We start from the raw sequence: 6,368 nt of genomic DNA on the forward strand, positions 1-6,368 counted from the left end.
CTAGAAAAATGGTATGATGAACCTATATCCGGGGCAGGAAGAGAGATGTAGATGTAGAGAATGGACATGTGAACACAGAGAGGGAAGGAGAGGGATTAACATATATACACTGCCATGTGTAAAATAGATAGCTAGAGGGAACCTGCTGTATAGCACAGGGAGCTCAACTTGGTGCTCTGTAATGACCTAGTGGGTGGGAGGGGGTGGGGTAGAAGGGAGGTCCAAGAGGAAGGGGATATATGTATACATACAGCTGATTCACTTCGTTGTACAGCAGAAGCTAACACAACATTGTAAAGGAATTATACACCAATAAAAAAAGAAAAGAAAATACAAAATTAGTTTTTATCAAAGCTGGCTATCTGAAGACTACTTAAAAATAATATATGCAATTCAATCACTGTATTCAAATTTTACCTTTTATAACATCCCTTGCCTTTTAAAGATAAGGATTGACTGCAAGCAAGATGTTTTCCTTGGGACTTCCCTGGTGGTCCAGTGGTTAAGGCTCCAAGCTTCCACTGCAGGGGGCACGGGTTCGGTCCCTGGTCAGGGATGATCCCACATGCTGTGGGGTGCAGCCCAAAAAAGTAACAAGAAAATTAGGGACTTCCCTGGCAGTCCAGTGGTTAAGTCTCCACGCTCCTAATATAGGGGGCATGGATTTGATCCCTGGTTAGGGAACTATGATCTAGCATGCTGCATGGTGCAGCCAAATAAAAAACAACAACAAAAAAGATGTTTTCCCAAGTTAATTTAATTCATGCTCATGAATATATGCAATAAAACATAGTTATTACCATATGCACTGTGGAATAAACATATGCACATTTAGATAATTTATGAAGAATGTGTCCTTTGGTGATTCCAAATGAGAGAAATTACCCACAATTTCAGAAGGAATATGGAAAATTTAATTGAATGAACTGTGTGTGATATGAGAGGGTCTCTTTCCAAAAAATATTTGCACTAATTCAAATTTATAAAGTGTGATTCTCTGCAGTGCTTTTTTCCAGGGTTGTCTTCTTCCCCCATCTCCTGAAGGACATTCAGAGCATGTTAACATTTCTCTGTGACATAAAATGACCCATGGAAAGAACTGATTAATGATTGCACACAGTACTCTGAGGGAAGAAGTCATCATGAGAGTTGGAACTGTTCCTTTTAACAACATTCACACTTAGAGTTTTTGAAAGCTATTTCACAGAAAGAAAGAAAGAAAAGAGGGAAGGAAGGAAGGAAGAAAGGAAGGAGGGAAGGAAGGAAGGAAGGAAGGAAGGAAGGAAGGAAGGAAGGAAGGAAGGAAAGAAAGAAAAAGAAAGAAAGAGAAAGAAAGAAAGAAAGAAAGAAAGAAAGAAAGAAAGAAAGAAAGAGAAAGAAAGAAAGAAAGAGAAAGGAAGGAAAAAAGAAAGAAAGAAGGAAAGAAAGAAAGGAAGGAAGGAAGAAAGAAAGAAAGAAAGGAAAGAAAGAAAAAGAAAGAAAGAAAGAAAGAAAAAGAAAGAAAGAAAAAGAAAGAAAGAAGAAAGAAATAAAGAAAGAAAGAAAAAGAAAGAAAGAAAGAAAGAGAAAGAAAGAAAGAGAAAGGAAGGAAAAAAGAAAGAAAGAAGGAAAGAAAGAAAGGAAGGAAGGAAGAAAGAAAGAAAGAAAGGAAAGAAAGAAAAAGAAAGAAAGAAAAAGAAAGAAAAAGAAAGAAAGAAAGAAAAAGAAAGAAAGAAAGAAAGAGAAAGAAAGAAAGAAAGAAAGAAAGAAAGAAAGAAAGAAAGAAAGAAAGAAAGAAGGAAAGAAAGAAAGAAAAAGCAAGGAAGGAAAAAAGAACGAAAGAAGGAAAGAAAAAGAAAGAAAGGAAGGAGGGAAGGTAGGAGGGAGGGAGGGAAGGAAGAAAGGAAGAAAGAAAGAAGGAAAGAAAGAAAGGACACACCTCCCTCCCTCCCTTCCTCCCTCTTTCCCTCCACAGGTGCCTTTCTCAGGAACATCATCATCTCTCAACAAGAAGCTGAACAATAAGCCATTGTCAGTTATAAGCGGTAGTTACAGAGAAAGAATCTGGCCCTTGAAAGGGTTAGATTACACTGCCAAAGAGATTTGATCTGACCCTCTCGTTAGCGTGTAAAATTCTCTTTGTAGTATCAGTTCAGAGAAAGGCAAAAAGGTAGCATGCGGGTGTTTTCTGGGCACAGGATTTGGGTTCTGTAGAATGGATCCTTTTTTTTATTGTAGAATATCCTTTACTAGACTACAGATTTACTACTATTCTATAAATTGAGTGTAAAAGTACATCAAACATTTTCTCAAATGACAGAATTTAAAGGCTTCCTTTAAAAGAATCATAAAACAAATCTCTTTAATCAAGAAAAGCCATTGTTTGATGTATTCTCAAGGGATGTTCAAGCTCGTTGAGAATGTTTTTGAGGTTCCAGGTTGGGTGGGAGCAATTTTTTGTGATTGTTTTGTTGAAAGTTCTATCAGCTGCACAGAACTCTTCAGCCTGGAAATAAACATGGAGAAATAGTGACACAGGGCAACACATTTAAAAATTATAGAAGAAGGTTTCTAATCTCTGTTGTACTCAATCCTTTAAATAATATGTGCATTTTTAGTAGGAAAGGACAAATCTCTTAGGTTCCAGTAAGTGCTGTTAGGAAATTCAACCCAAAGAATTGCTAGATATATTAATCAAATTGTACTTAATACATGTTCACAAAACATTAATTTTGTAACAATTCCTACTCCTCTGGAAATGGAGTTTTACTTGTTACTTACCTAAGGGAAAAATATCCTTGATACAGCAGCATTTTAAAAAACATGATCTGTTCACTTAAAAAACATTTGTTGAATCACCTCAGTGTTCATAGCAGCATTATTTACAATGGCCAAGATATGGAAGCAACCTAAGTGTCCATCAACAGATGAATGGATAAAGAAGATGTCACACACACACACACACACACACACACACACACACACAGAGAGAGAGGAATATTACTTAGCCATAAAAAAGAACAAAATTTTGCCATTTGAAGCAACATGGATGGACTTGGAGGGCATTATGCTAAGTGAATTAAGTCAGAGAAAGACAAATACTGTATGACATCACCTATACGTGGAATCTAAAAAATATCACAAACTAGTGAATATAACAAAAAAGAATCAGACTCACAAGTATAGAGAACAAACTGGTGGTTACCAGTGAGGGGAGGGCAATATAGGGGTGGGGGAGAGGGAGGCACGAACTACTGGGTGTAAGGAAGGCTCAAGGATGTCTTGTGCAACATGGGGAATCGAGCCAATATTTTGTAATAACTGTGAATGGAAAGTAACTTTTAAAAATTGTATAAAACTTTTTTAAAATTGTTGAAGTATAATATGTGTACAAAAAGTATAGATATCATGAGTATTCAGGTCTATTAGTTTAACAAAATTTAACACACCTGTGTAACCAGCACCCAGAATAACCAGTTTGTGAAGAGGACCGAATTATTAGTTTTAAATCCACCGACTCTTGAAGACTCGAACTTCAGGGAACAAGTTCTGTGCACAGCCCAGGCTGCTGGAGGCCACCGCTAGAGGGAGGCAGAGTCACCGCCCAGGCTCCGGCTTCTCTGGGGCCGTCACGCCAGCCTGTCTTGGTGGTGGTGAGGCCCAGGCCCAGGCCCAGGCAGGGCTCCAGCACCCATCAGGCAGGAAAAGTCTTTCCGGACAAAGAAAGTTCACTGCTCAGGTGATGACAGGAAGGTAAGGAGTAAGCAGAGGGGTCAGAACAGCAGGTTTAAGAGAATAAGCAGGAGCTGAAAAGACCTGAGCTGGAAGAGGCAGAGAAGATTCTAGAATCCCTCAGAGGCAGCAGACCAGACTGTAGGGTCCACCTCACAGAGGCTGCTCAGTGACTTCCCCAGCATTATCAGTAGAGAAACAGAGGCTTGAGAGGTGTTGCCAGCAGTAGGGATGCAAATGCGGAAGCTTGGACCAGAACACCCATCTCCCAGTCTCCAGAGTTTATTCCGTTTTTTATTATTACTCAAGTCAGCTTATCTCACTACTTTGTATTACTGAGTTGTGTTGGAAAGGTGTTATGATTCAGGCGCCTGGAAAACACAAGTTGAAAATTAGAGACTGGCAGTTTTGAAAGCTGTTGGTTGAGGGTTGCTGTGAAATCAGGTATGTTATTATTCAAAGGGAACTCATACCACTAACATTATCTGCAGTTGGCTAGGAAAAAATGAGGAGAATTGTAAATGAAAAGGACCTAGCTACGGAGATATATCCATTAACACTCTGCTCCGTGTGTGTGTGTGTGTGTGTGTGTGTGTGCACGCGTGTGCTCCCAACACTCTCAGATATATAGCGATTAGTGTAAGGCTATTACGTATTTACTTTTGGTCTACAGAACTCGGTTTTTCCATAGCAACCGAAAAATAGTAGAAAGTTTCAACTGCAAGAGTAATGTGTGGACACTGGAATGTTTACCATTTTATTTGCCTTTAGATAGAGGTTATAGATAACTTGTTTTATAAAAGTGAGTTTGTGATCGGTATGTGTTTTGAAACCCGGGTCACATGGTTAAGTGTAATTAGTTTTAAGCTAAAGAACACATACCTGAATAATGCAAATAACAGTCACTTAATCCTCCTTTACCTTGGACAAAAATTAACATTGTTAAAAACTTGTAAAACTTAGTGGCCGGGTTTGGGTTGTTCACTTAGTTCCACACTGTCAGGCTTTCTAGCTGTGGTTGGCTAGCTCTTTTTTCTACTTTAAACAAGCCAAGGTCACTGGTTTAATCCTTACATAAACTTTGTTTCTTCTTCTTCTTCTTCAGATCTTTATTGAAGTATAATTACTCTACGATGTTGTGCCAATTTCTGCTGTACAACAAAGTGAATCAGCTGTGTTTACACATATATCCACATATCCCCTCCCTCTTGAGCCTCCCTCTCTCCCTTCCTTTCCCACCCGTCTAGGTCATCATCAAGCATCAAGCTGATCTCCCTGTGCTATGCAGCAGCTTCCCACTAGCCATCTATTTTACATTTGGTAGTGTACATATGTCAATGCTACTCTCTCCCTTCATCCCATATTCCTACCCCCGCTCCCGTATCAAGTCCATTCTCTATGTCTGCATCTTTATTCTTACCCTGCCACTAGGTTCATCAGTACCATTTCTTTTGTTTGTTTTTTGTTTGGTTGATTTTTGTTTTTGTTCTTGTTTTTTTCAGATTCCATATATATGTATTAGCATACGGTATTTGTTTTTCTCTTTCTGGCTTACTTCACTCTGTATGACAGACTCTAGGTCCCTCCACCTCACTACAAATAACTCAGTTTTGTTCCTTTTTATGGCTGAGTAATATTCCATTTTATATATGTGCCATATCTTCTTTATCTATTCATCTGTCAATGGACATTTAGGTTGCTTCCATGTCCTAGATATTGTAAATAGTGCTGTAATGAACTCTGTGGTACAAATGTATCTTTTTGAATTATGGTTTTCTCAGGGTATATGCCCAGTAGTGGGATTGCTGGGTCATGTGGTAGTTCTAATTTTAGTTTTTTAAGGAACTTCCATACTGTTTTCCATAGTGGCTGTATCAATTTATATTCCAACCAACAGTGCAAGAGGGTTCCCTTTTCTCCACACCCTCTGCAGCATTTATTGTTTCTAGATTTTTTGATGATGGCCATTCTGACTGGTATGAAGTGATACCTCATTGTGGTTTTGATTTGCATTTCTCTAATGTGATGTTGAGCATCTTTTCATGTATTGGTTGGCCATCTGTATGTCTTCCTTGGAGAAATGTCTACTTAGGTCTTCTGCCCATTTTTGGATTGGGTTGTTTTTTTGATATTGAGCTGCATAAGATGCTTGTATATTTCGGAGATTAATCCTTGGTCGGTTGCTCCATTGGCAAACATTTTCTCCCATTCTGAGGGGTGTCTTCTTGTCTTGTTTATGGTTTCTTTTGCTGTGGAAAAGCTTTTAAGTTTCATTAGGTCCCATTTGTTTATTTTTGATTTTATTTCCATTACTCTGGGAGGTGGTCAAGAAGGATCTTGCTGTGATTTATGTCATAGAGTGTTCTGCCCTTGTTTCCTCTAAGAGTTTTATAGTGTCTGGCCTTACATTTAGGTCTTTAATACATCTTGAGTTTATTTTTGTGTATGGTGTTAGGAAGTGTTTTAGTTTCATTCTTTTACGTGTAGCTGTCCAATTTTCCCAGCACCACTTATTGAAGAGGCTGTCTTTTTTCCATTGTATATTCTTGCTTCCTTTGTCAAAGATAAGGTGCCCATATGTGCATGGGTTTATCTCTGGGCTTTCTATCCTGTTCCATTGATCCATATTTCTGTTTTTGTGCCAGTACCATACTGCC

Source organism: Hippopotamus amphibius, chromosome 12 (assembly GCF_030028045.1).
Source record: "Hippopotamus amphibius kiboko isolate mHipAmp2 chromosome 12, mHipAmp2.hap2, whole genome shotgun sequence".
Classification (NCBI taxonomy): Eukaryota; Metazoa; Chordata; class Mammalia; order Artiodactyla; family Hippopotamidae; genus Hippopotamus; species Hippopotamus amphibius.